The 13359-nt window shown below is 43.4% G+C and overlaps 1 protein-coding gene across 1 annotated transcript in view; it reads right to left on the bottom strand.

Moving 5' to 3' along the window:
- The window catches only part of znrf3 (zinc and ring finger 3), a 67102-nt gene that overhangs the window by 32259 nt on the left and 21484 nt on the right, over positions 1 to 13359 (bottom strand).

Here is a 13359-nt window from a genome sequence, read left to right as displayed (position 1 = left end):
TACATTTTATGTGTTATTAAGTGTCATTTTTTTGCCTCACATACCCACAAAAATATAAAAGCTCTCCAGCACAAACCAAACAGAAACCAAAAAGGAATGGCTAGAGGACCGCCACGACTGTCAGGCTGTAATTATCAGGAAAAAGAAAAAAAAGAAAGAAAAAAAATCGGATTAAAAACTGTAACTAAGTGGAGTCACCAAAATCCTGGATCAATTCCCCACCTTGGCAACACAGCAAAGACAAGCTCGCGTATTAGCATTACAACTGGGCCAAATGACCTGCAGGCCGCTTTCATATTAACCCGGTGACCACGGCACCCCAATCGGTGAGCGCTGTGGCGCCGAGCCTTAGGCTACTCTGGACCTGGGGCTACTGCTGATGACCCAAGATACCCTTCTTCCACTGGTGAACCCTGACCTTTGAACCCCACTTCATCACAGAGGGAGCAGGTTGGTTGTGCAGCAGGCCAATTGAAGAGAAATTCAGAAAGTGCCCAGTCACTTCAGTTCCACAACCCTGAGAGGTCAAGCCCCTGACCTGAAGGGGTTTTGGGGGAGGACTTAGCTAATAGTAATGGGGTCAAATGCAAATCAAGTGGACTAAGTTCGAGTCACAGGAAAGGAATGTGGACAACGTGCGTCATGCTACAGCTCCACAAGGTAGCATCTTCTCTTTCTGCCTTTAGGGAGGAAATCTGAATAAGAGGCATCGGCTTTAATAGCACGAAAGCAGACAGCAGAAATCATTTGCTTCTTGAGGTATAAAGGTTAGAATTACATTTAGAAAAACCTAATATGCTAAATTTATGCTCCATATTTGTATTCCTAGATTGTACTAAAGTAACTTTTGATGATTAACTTCAGGGATGGTTGATATGGCCCAAACAGAACATCATGATATTTCAGAGTATTCTCACGATAACGATAAATTTCGCGATATGACAAAATACAAAATTACAAAACTTCAACTTCACAACTTTATTAACCTCATTCTGCATGACCCATGTGAGCATAATCCACTGCCTAATGGGGTGACATGTGTACACCATGAAATTAGCATATCATGATCGAATTTTTTCCCGGGCAAGAAAAACATTATTGGACTTTGGTGCAGCTATTCAGTTCAGTCTTTGTCTAAAATGAGGCATTTTAGCTCCATTCCTACTACCTTTTAGCCAAAGTTTTTCTAACTGGGTATTGAGGATAACCCCCTCTCTGTGATATAATTCAAAGCCAAGAGTAGAAAAACTTCCCCTGGGACTTTAGAGCAATCTGAAGCCTGATTTAAGCTTCTAATCATTACTTGTACATCCGGTGTACTCATTTGAAACTTTGGCCATGTTTAACATAAGCATCCACCATTGTTAACATATTTGACAGAAAGTAACAAAAAGTGTAAGTCTCCTTTCATACTACATACACTTACTCTTCCACATGTTTTCTCTCTTATAGCCTGAATTACACCTTTACAGGAAAAAAAAAATCCTCATCCTTGAATCCTCCTCCTCCTCCTCAGACCTCCCACACACAGACAAAAGTACGTGTGCTCAAACATGAAAGCTTAAGCTCCAACATTCAATCACAACCCTTTGAAACAAGTGGATCGTTCTTGCAACAGCGCGCAAACACATAAAAAGACATCACCGAGCGAGGCTTTCCTGACTCAAAACACCTTTTCACACATCCACAGGATGCAGTCACCTTGTCTTTCTGATTTCACATAAAACTGATTTTCAAAGCTGCCCTTTCTCTCATTGTAGAGCAAAGCTTGCTCAGGTTGACCATTTGCCTTAGGCTGACAGGAGCAGGCAGGCAGAGCAGGTATACATTACATACACATTTGGTATGATAATTTTAAAGCACATTTTCCCTCTCAGCTTTTGCAGGACGGCAAAATTGAAGGGAAAGACAAAGATTAAAGTGCTTAACTTGGTAAGTTTTCCATTAAACCTGCATCTCCCGACCTGCCCCCCTCCACATGTCATCACTGTACAAATCATACCATCTCATCTGCTCTGTGCATACCGCGCACTGCAGTCAACTAAGGTAACATTTTGGATGTTATGTTAGATAAGGTGCAAGCGTGCAGATGGGAAAGACGCAGAGATAGATAGATCTACATGAGGACCGGGAAACGAAGCCCTGCTTGCACTGTGATTATGACCTCTCTCTCTGGCTTGTCTAACAGCTTGGATGGCGGTGGGGAGCCCCGCCTGCGCCCCTGGTCCCTAAACACTAGGCCATTGTGCGGGGGCACTTGCACTCCAAATGGGACAGTGTTGTTGTTGTGCACCATGTTGTTATTTTAGAGGCTGGCCATCGCACCATTATCTCCACCACAGGGACATTTTTTTTTTTTCAGATGTTGACGTATATGCGTTGATGGATGTGGGGATGGGGAGCAAAAGGAAAAAGAGCTCGGACTTGGATGAGAGATGAGAGGTGATCTTGTGAAGTGGGTCACAGCTACTGGCGGAGCAGACAAAAGATTAACGAGCACATATGCAAACGTGCGTTCACGCACACACACGCGCACTTCCACAAACACACAATAAGACAGACTGTTCGCTCTTGTGTTCCAACTGCTAGCTTTCCCTGCAAGGCCCCAAAAATCAAACCAGCTCAGCCTGCTGGAAGCACCGAAGTGCTCCACTTTGCTCCGTTGCTTCGTACCCCAGGTTTGGAGGAAAGGCATAAGGCACTCCCCAAGTACCACAAGGGGGCGTCTCTTGTTCTACCCCATCTGTCCTGCCCCTTGGGGAGGCAGCCTTTCACATGAATATTTTGTTACACAAGCCACACTCGCAATAAAGTCCTGGCGGGTATTTGAACTCGGCTTGTCACTCAAGCTACTCACACTCCCCCACTGACCAATCTTACACCTCTGTCTGGAGAACCACCTGTAGACAAGGTTAATATTCAGCGCTTTGGTATAAAATAAAAATTGATGCAAACTTTGTTGTAGCAGTGCACCAGTTCACTCTGGTTGTTATAGCAGCACTGGATGAATACATTTCATATTTTCATCTAAATATTTTCAAACACTTTCACACATTATGACTCATAAGAACATCGCAAAATCATCTTTCACTCAGAGATCCTTAATGGTCAAACAAGTGACCTGATAACTGTTGGTAATGGGATCAAAACAGAGCCGTGCTCCTGAAAACTCCCACCATCACCGCTCGCACCCCCCCAAGCTCTCAAAGGAAATCAAAATGCAAGTCACACCACTCAATGCTATTCTTCCCACTCTGTCTGTGACACAATTCGCTCAGCCTTTGATCGTACAACAACCACTTCTGCTGCTTCCCCCATCCCGTTTCCCTCCCCTCCCCTTTGCCACACCCCTTTTTCCTCTCTCCTTCTAAATTATTGGTAGCCCTGGTTACAGCCCCCCATTACCCCTTTTCCCTCTTACACGTCCAAGACAGTCGCCCTACCCTGCCCTCGCCACACTATATCTGTGAAAGTGGTAGTTACATTTTTTTCCCCCTCTGCTGTGTATTAATGTGCTTTTTACAAATTCCATTCCCTCTGGTATCCTAACAAGATGAAAAATAGGAATGCTCAACATAAAAAGTAATAATCAGCACTTTACTCAACTTAAAAAAAAAGAAGAAGTCCTGTTTATAACTCTTTGCAATCTATTTTTGACACGAAAAAATAAAAGGCTTCTTATTTTTTGTGACAAAGCACAAACTTCAAAAAGACTATTCTCCAATCGTGCTTTTAGCACCACCAGCAAGGAAAGCCTTGTGAACTGGAGGGGAGCTGATGCTCACAGGGTACCAGAATCTAAAATTCCAAAAGAAGCTGCTGAATTGCATGTCTATTTAAAGTGATGCACTTGCTTGAAAATGGTGCATAGCATGCTGTGCATTACAACAAGCCATCCATACTACAACACAGCAGAAGCTAAAAACATCAAAAGCAAGTAGGAGAGGATGATCCCTGAGCTAAACCCATCTATACATGTTTATAGACTTGCATGTACTGTCTGTTCTTGACACCAATATTTTACTCAAACTGGATTCCAACACTTTAATGAGCTACAGGCCGCAGACAATAAGCCTCGGTTACAACAAAGTGGAAGTGCATGACAGTTTGTATTTGAAGTTCGTGAAGCTGGCTAAATGATTAACCACGCAAATCTCTCGTTCACCGATTCCTCCTATAAATTTTTGGAAGAGGAGCTGGCACCAATTTCACAAGCACACAAAATCCAGAGGAAGAAAAACCTGGGCAGGAAGCCAGTCCTCGCACCCACCTGCTTCCCCGGTGCCGTGCATGTGTTTACGTATCTCACTGTTTGAGAACAGGCGTAGGGGTTTGTTTGTAGCGTGAAACATATCGGGGTGACCGAGGGGTGACTTATTCACTCCAGTGGAAAAGCATCTCACTCACAGCCCCCGAGCCTTTGACTCAGCCAGGCCCTTCATCCTCCTCACCGCCATCGCTACCAAAATACTGTCAACTTCCTGGAATAACACACCGGTCTCTTGTGTTGAGGGTTGCGGGGACGGGATGGCAAGGTGGGTATGTCTAATCACGGCTCACAGACTCTCCCCTGGGAACTGTGGTGTCTTTGAGAGTCTCAAAACACAGTCATGAAAATGGCTAAGTCAGACTGGAATGCAACAGGATGTCCAGAGCCAGACAGGCACAGCGCACACAAAGCTCCACACACAGTTAAACAACCTTGAGCCTCAGTACATCTGCACACATTCACAGTATCTAGCAGTGAAAAACACCACATGAATCATATCATAAGGTTTTACTCAATAACAGTTAACAGCCTTTTATTGAGTATTTAAATTAGAAACTGTTACCTTTAAAGACAACACTGCATAATATGAGGGAATAACATGAATATAGCAATAAAGTAAGAATCTCATGTATTCATAATAGAATTTATAGCTCACTCTTACTGCAAGAAGGTGGCTGATTCTGCAACTAAATTAAAATAATTTTAATTTATAGCTTACAGACTACTAAAAACTACCCATTCAAATCTTCCAGGTCTTTCCAGGAAAACAACAGTCATAACCACCGAAGATTTTACCAAGTAAACCAAATTAGCAAGTTGAAATTTTTCAGTAACAACTTCAAAAGTCTTCATGCAAACCAGCACATAACATGGATGCTCAATTGTGTAACATCCAGCTAACAAGCCGGGCCAAATCACACAAACCACCACAATGTCAACATAGCACCAGCTCCACCACCAGCCACTTCAAACTGTGGTGTGGTCAGGATGCAGTCAACTTCACCCCCAAACGCCCCTGCAAGCCAGACATGGAAGGAGGCTTCAACCAATTAGAAACACGCTGGTGCTTTAACCCCCCCAGATGTCTTCTGCAAGTGTGTGTACACACAAGCACACCAGCTCTTAATCATAAGGCCGCAAATGAACTCTCTGTCCCAGTAAATGCAGGTCAGACTTCCAGTAAACGTATTAAAAGTGGAAGTATATGAGCTGCAGTTCCTGTGAGCCAAAGTGGCTCAAATAAATGGGAAACGCAAATACTCATGGAAGCCAACTCACGCTTGAAAAGTTAGCATTTACAGAAACACAAAAAACTAACAAGCTGAGAACACTAACGACATTTGAAAGGCACAGTTTTCATTCATATGACCTATAGTAGGCACCTGCAAGAAAACCATAGAAGTAACATCTGACTGAGATTCAAATGTCAAAAGGTCAAGCTGTCATCTGTTTACTTGAGATGGCTCTTCTGCCTCTTTTTTTCTTTTTTGCTTCACATCACCTCTATTTAATTATCACGCATTCCCCACTGACTCAGAGAAATTGAATGAACCCTGAGGAGCTCAGACATCACGTTAGACACACAGAGGAAGCCAATCAGTCTGACACTGAGCCTCAATCCAAAAGATGACCCCAAACCCCCCGAGTGAAGCAAGCACACAAGGAGTATCCCTCTTTACGCAAGTCGCTTCAGTTCAGGCTTTATGAAGTTAAGCTTCTAGTGCGGGTTGAAACGTGCGTGTTTAACAGACACTCGGAGACCTTACCAGGAGGATTTACACTAAGCGTCCTCAGCTGCAGACAGGTTACGTTAACCATGAGTCTTAGATGGGGACAAATCTGGCTACGCACGAAAAATTAGAGCAAGTTAACCCTGATCTTGAGAATCCAATTAGCTGATTAATTGGGGCGACTGGAGCTGAAGAAGTAGAGTGGGTTGTCTGCTAATCGGTAGGTCAGTGGTTCGATCCCTTGCTCATACAGTCCAAGTGTCAAAGTGTTCTGGGGCAAAATAATGACCCCTACCCACTCAATGCATCCATCAAAGTTTGTGTGTGGTAGCTATGGTTTATTTTGAACTTAATTTGCTCCACAGTACATCAAACTGTGGCTAAACAAAACTATACATCAGAGAGTCTTCTGATCCCGCTACACAAGTTCAATGTCAGATCACACTGGGGGGGTGAGCACAAGAAAGGAGAAAGAGTTTTGAATTGCAGCCTTCTATGTATAGCATGCACAAATAGACTTACAAACTCAAATGCATCCAGTAAAACGCTACACACACCTCCCCTTTTACAGTCACTCTTTGCCCCTCTCAATCCCTCTCTGCCCCTCTTTCCCAGCACTAGAAATAACTTCAAAGAGGGCTGGTAGCCTTGAGGAGAGAGGGAGTGGGATCCAGTTACAGTGGAGCATCTGGGAGGGCCATACAGGTGGGGCTGACACTCCTCCTCCTGTAACATTATCGCTGTAAAGGGATCCTTCTGCTTCTCCTCTGAAATAATGAAGACTTCCTCCCTTTTGTCTTCTCCACTGGGACCAAAAGAACAATTAGCCAAGCTAGCCATCATTTATGTTGGTGGTATAAACCAGCCAACAAAGGCAGGGCAATAAACAAAATAATGTTGACAGAAAAAGGATCCAACAATAATAATTACATGTTGGACTTTGATCACTTAGACTTAAGAAAGCTGTTATGTCAGGGCCATGCGCAAAGCGAGCCAGCTTTGTGATGCGAGCCTCAGAGCCGTCATCAACTGTCCGTTTGCCCCCCTTTGCTCCAAGTCCGCCTCTTAACCTCCCCTGAAAAATCACCTCTACACCATCTTCATAGCAACGGGCAAAGCAAACAAGTGTCATGGTTTCAGTGTGAGCAGGGGACACTGGCAGAGGACACCCAATATCATGTAAATGTCCTGATATGTAGCACAAGGCACTGGGGTTGACAGCTTTAACACTGAGCAGGACACCGAGCTTGTGACTCTATTAACTCTCGGCGAGTGCATCCCGAAACCATCAATGGCGTGTGTGTGTGTGTGTGTGTGTGTGTGTACGCACACTCAAAAGTCTCTCTGGTGTCACTTTCAGCTCTTCAGTCTTTAAAACCTAGAGTGACATGAACAAAGGACAGGCTGACAAAGTTCAGGGGTCAACACTGGGTTGGATGGCACCATTTTTTGGGGGGGGGGGAGTGGAAACAATTGAGATCATGGTGATCAAAGAAAGGAACAACAGCAAGCAAACATATTGTCTCCGTGTGCAAGATGCTGCTGTCCTTATGAGGACAATTATGAAAGTAGGTGAACACATGCATAAATTATTTGTCGGCATCAAGGTGCCACTGCGAATTAATTAGCATGACTAACAGTGTAACAAGCAAAGGGAAATGGGGCTCATTAATAATTCTATACAGCACGCAACTGCACAGCTGTAGTACAAAACTCCAACATAATCTTTTTTCCACATTTGTCCTGACAAAGGTCACAAAGTTGTAGATGATGTCGCCAAAATAATTATTCGATCAAATCAACGTGAAAAATTCCAAAGTGACACAATTCTCAGTTATTATGTGAAACAAAGAAAAGCATCTGATTTTGCCATATTTGAGAAGCTGAAATAAATTAAACGGTGGCACGGTGGTTAGCACTGTTGCCGCACAGCAAGAAGGTCCTGAGTTCAATTCCACCATCAGGCCGGGGTCTTTCTGTGTGGAGTTTGCATGTTCTCCCCGTGTTTGCGTGGGTTCCCTCCGGGTACTCCGGCTTCCTCCCGCCGTCCAAAGACATGCAGTTTGAGGGGATAGGTTAATTGGATAATTCAAATTGTCACTAGGTGTGAATGTGAGCGTGAATGGTTGTCTGTCCCTGTGTGTTGGCCCTGCGACAGACTGGCGACCTGTCCAGGGTGTACCCCGCCTCTTGCCCTATGACAGCTGGGATAGGCTCCAGCGCCCCCCGCGACCCTGGAAAGGATAAGCGGAAGCGAATGGATGGATGAAATAAATTTTCATTTTTCTTGTTAAATAATTTACAGGATATATGTACTATATGCATTGCCCTCAAAACATCAGCTATTGATGGCACTCGCAACAATAAAGTGAACTGTGATCAGCATTTCAGAAATTAAGCTGAATACACTGGAGAGTTACCTAGGCAACCAGAGACTGGAAATGTCCACTAGCAATCAGCTGTCAGCAACAAAGTGATGCGCTACAAGAAAATGTTTTCCTGTGTAGATGCCTCAGTGCCACAATAAAGCAATCACGGCCACAACAACACAGCACTAAATACATGCCAAGTATTTAAGTTATAGCTACATGGCTGACCGCCTCCATCCTGCATCACTCATGGCTAGTAAAGAAAGCTATTATTAGTTTATTAGTCAGCAACCATTAGATTCCTTGGCTTTATAACTGACTGCAATCAAGACAGAACGGATGACTGCACCTCCCTCATCCTGGTTCTGCTGGAGTTTTCTTCCTGTCGAAAAGGAGTTTTTCCTTCCCACTGTCGCCAAGAGCTTGCTCACAGGAGGTCATCTTATTGTTGAGGTTTCTTTCATGCTGGGTCTTACCCAACATACCCTATAATATAAAGCACCTTAAGGTGACAACTACTATGAATTGTTTTTATATAAATAAATTGGAATTGCAATGATGGATCTAATCAGGACAGTGTTTTGCTATAAGAGAAAGCTTGCAATTCAGCTGAGTTAGGAAAACTATCCAGGAGAAAGCTGGCTCCATTTTGATCCTCAAACTAAACAACGGTTTCTGAATTAATGATGCAGAACATAATTTCGCTCCATCAAGTTCCCACTTGACCAGATGGGCTTCACTCCAAATGATCCCATTCATCTGGCTAACGTCAGCTTACCTACTAAATCCAACAATTGCTTTTGCTTGCAACCCAAAGTAGCATCTAGCTGAACAGGCTAAGCTGGTTTTTATTATTTGAATTCAGAGCCCCCCCCTCCTTATGTTGTTTTTGTATTATTGCTGGTCATTTTTTGCTGTTTATTACTAGCGGGCTCGATTTCTACACTAACACTAGCTAGTACTGCTCACTTTGAACACTGCAGGGGATAAAAGACAAATGGAACTCCGGAGTAAGGACAAAAGTCACATCCTTCAGATTTTTGTGGCAAATGTAACCACAAAAATCAGTTGCCTTTTAATAGTTCACACACTATTAAAAGGCAACTGAGAATACTGAGGAAGGTTGCATTAAAAAAAAAAGCTTTTAATACATAAAAAAAGAAGAATAATTACTTAAGTTTTTTTGATTGTGTTCGACATTACCAGCATTAAGTGCTCATGGATTTTTATTATGTTTACCACCAGCACCACCCCAAATATTAGTGGTATCCCCCGCTGCAGCCAGCCCGGCTCGTCCTCCGTTAACTCGCTCCATAAAACAAAAGTCAATGTCACTACTTACTGAGCAGTGATTAATAATGCTGCAGAATGGCCGCTGAGCCTGGGAAGGAAGGAGGGTGAGCATGCCTGGCGCAGCCTGCCTGCTTTATGTGTGCGTGTGTTGGAGGGCTGAGGGGTTGAGGCTGCTAAAAGTGGACTGAGGGGAGGATTGCAGTCATCAACACCTTGGCTATGAGTGGCCTTTGATGTTGTGCGGCATCTTTGATGGGCCCGGCCATGGAGGAATGTTACTCCCCCCACCCTAAAAAGCTTGCAGAGCTGTGGAATGCGATGCAAGCTGCTGCCGCTTGGCCTGCTGGAATGGGATTAGCGTATAGGCCCATGCTACCCTTCCCCTCCTTTACCCCTCCCCTCACCCTGCCCTCAAATGTCCAGCATGGCAGCAACTTCATCCAGACCCCAAAGTTTAAGCATTCATTAACCCTTTTGTATTTAATTAGTCAGAAAACACAGTAAACCTCACAAACATTCTTCTAATGACTTAAGTACGAGCATTTTCATAATCTGTATATCATTTATGATGTAAAGAATGAGAATACAGGGGAACGGGTAAACAAAGCTTTGTTCAGGACTGTGAATTCAACTTTATGATCGTCACATCAGACTTTGATCAATAGATAAAACTGCAGAAAACTGCCAAATTTTGGACATGCAGTATGTGAAAGGAGAAGCAGAGACAGCATATGGAGCTCATGCTTGTCTGTAGCAATGAAGCATCAGAAAGATGCTTTCAGATATTCAATTTAGGCGATGGAACCACTTCAGATGACCAAAGTCACTTGTGAAATTTGTATAGCAACCTTGGCATATCAAAGCAGAGAGCCAAACGTTAAACCAGCGAGAGACGATGGCCTCCACACAGCGTTGGGGTGTGTGCGTATGTGTGACAGTTACAGTGTGAGATGAGTATTATAATCCAGCTGCTCTCAAAGGAGGGATACAAGGCTTTCTCCAAAGGTCAGGTTCATTTTGTCCTCACACACACTTAATGTAGCGAATGACCTTCTGCACGACAACTGCACAAACAAGCCGTTTTGGCCTTGCATGCCGGTGTCTGTCAGGGCTTGGCTAGACGAGGCCAACCTGAATATTGGCTCACACCACACAGTGTGTTTGCAGAGGATTGCAGCTCCCTGCCAGTCAGAGCTGAGAGGAATGTGAACTGGACTTACAGTACATGCGCATGTTCACACACTTAAATGAATGTGTACAAAGTGGGTTTCATACAGTAAGAGCTACTCACCCCCCTTCCCTTCCACCTTACCTCTGCTTCCCCCTGTGGCCACAGGGTTTCTGGAGAGAGCGAACCAAGGTGGAGAGGCAGCCAGCATTAGCGTGGTTTCAGATTTCAGCTGCCTCCAACTTGTTTTCTTTAGGAAACACTTACTGGGGTTCCAAATACACCAGAGGAAATGCTCAGCTACATCACTTCCGGGTCAGATGGCTAAGGTCACGCAGCACTTAGAGCGAAGAAGATGAAGAGCGGGGGCACCATTAAACCGCATGTGGAATGTGTTATGTGTCACCTGCAATTAGCCTCGTGATTCTGTTTGAAATGTAGAGACACTTAAACAAAACAGGGAGGAATATGCATCGGAAGAGATTAGTTCTCCTTGTGAAAACTGATGAACACAGAATCAGCCTCTGACGATTTCCCCAAGTCTGCTTTTTTCTTGGCTCCCTTGGCTTTTTCCTGAACCTCTCTGTCTTTTGATTGTTCTCTAGTTTCTGTGAATGGCTGCACGATCACCTTTCATGACAAACCAGAGGGAGAGGAGGAAAGCACAACCCAGAAGCTCATGCCCTCCAACTAGCTAATGATATTCCACAGGAAATGACAATAAATAAACAAAGACAGAGCCATTTTAATGAATAATGGGAAACATAGATTCAAGGGTTCTTAGGTGGAGGGAGGGCCGTTATCAGCATGCGGTGTTCTACATACATTCCTTAAGGGAAGATCCTGATGGAAAGAACAAGGGCAAAGGAAGCTATTTGGATGCTTTCCAAGCTGCCAATTATGTTCTCGTTGTTGTAGCTTCTAGGAAAAGCCGGGGTCACATGGACACAATGCGTATACAATATGTGCCTCCATAGCTTTGCATGGAATATTTGCTGATAAGTAAAAAGCCTCCACCTCGGTAAATATTTTAGTCGCACTTTTTTTCAACAACTACATTTAATTTATCCCCATTTTTCCCCCTTTTATGCAAAATGCAGATGTTAAATATTCACACTGACCTCGACTGTGCACCAGCTGAAAGCTATTTTATATTTGTATATAAAATATGAGGACTCCTGTGACACATGGGTTTATGTCATCACCGAGTGTCCTTGCAACCCTTTCCATGAACTAGAAAGTATGGAAGCCAGTTTCCGCCACTAAAAAAGAAAAGTATCCATAACTCGAAATTTCGACTTATTAACTTGAAATTTTGAGAAAAGTAACTTGAAATTTCGAGTTAGCTCTGCCAATCAGTAATCTACGTGGAATGCGCGCTCAAAACCGGATCACAACAAATTGGCACTTTCGAGAGTACGTTTGCTGACAGTAACGCCATGTGATTCAGCTAATAACACAAGGATTTCATCATTTGTGAAGCCATGCTTAAAATAATCATTTGTGCATTCATCACTGGCTGTAATACTGGTAGCTTAGCTGTAGCATTTGTAGCTGAGGGCTTCAGCTTCCGGGTAACAAGGAAACGACATAATTCACATAGATTACTGATTGGCAGCGCTAACTCGAAATTTCGAGTTATTAACTCAAAATTTTGAGAAAAATAAGTCAAAATTTCAAGCTACTTTTCTCGAAATTTCAAGTTAATAAGTCGAAATTTCGAGAAAATAACTCAAAATTTCAAGAAAGATTAGTCGCAATTTCGAGTTATAGATACTTTTTTTTTTTTGGCGGAAACAGGCTTCCATAAGGAAGTCATCATTTTTACATAACTAAAAAGCTGACGCTGCAGTCTTGACAAGTTGCTCCTGGATGTTTTTGCCTCAAGATCGCAGCAAAGCCATCGTATTTGTAAGCCTAGCTGCAGCTTTTTCTGTGGGACCATCCATGTTTTGATGAGGGGTAGCCATCGCTGCATCATAGCCTTTTAGTAACCACAGACATGGATCACATCAATGACGTCTCCAAATACTAATATAGCCATTAGTGATATATAAATTACAGGCACAGTCAAATTCTTTTTCTGCATAGTTTATTAGTTTGTTAGCAAGCTGTGGTCAGTGCCCAGGGTCAGCCATGATACGATCCCCCCCAGCCCTCAGAGCAGACAGGGTTTAGGGGCTTGCTCAGAAACTCAAGCTTTTGATCAGTAAGCCAGAGGCCTAACTGTTAAGCCACACTGCCTCAAATGAAGCCAACAGTGATTCGGAGACACAAATATGGTGGAAGCTAGATTTTCTGTCCAGCTTTGAAAATGTGTTTTCCTGTCTTCTATTATTCATTAACCTTCTCATTGTAAAGAGAATTATGAGGTGTGGGCTGTTAGTTTGGCAGACACCTTAGAGACATCACACTTATTTTCTATGAATCCATCTGAAGAAATAACAGGATAAAGTCATCACAAAGCTAACTTAAAGAAGCTTTGTGATTCCCACCATACTTCTCATCTAAAGTTTCAGTTTAAAGCGC

The sequence above is a fragment of the Oreochromis niloticus genome, linkage group LG12 (assembly GCF_001858045.2).
Source record: "Oreochromis niloticus isolate F11D_XX linkage group LG12, O_niloticus_UMD_NMBU, whole genome shotgun sequence".
Lineage (NCBI taxonomy): Eukaryota > Metazoa > Chordata > Actinopteri > Cichliformes > Cichlidae > Oreochromis > Oreochromis niloticus.
Note: the sequence above shows the minus strand (reverse complement) of the source record. Positions and strands in the feature narration are given on the sequence as shown.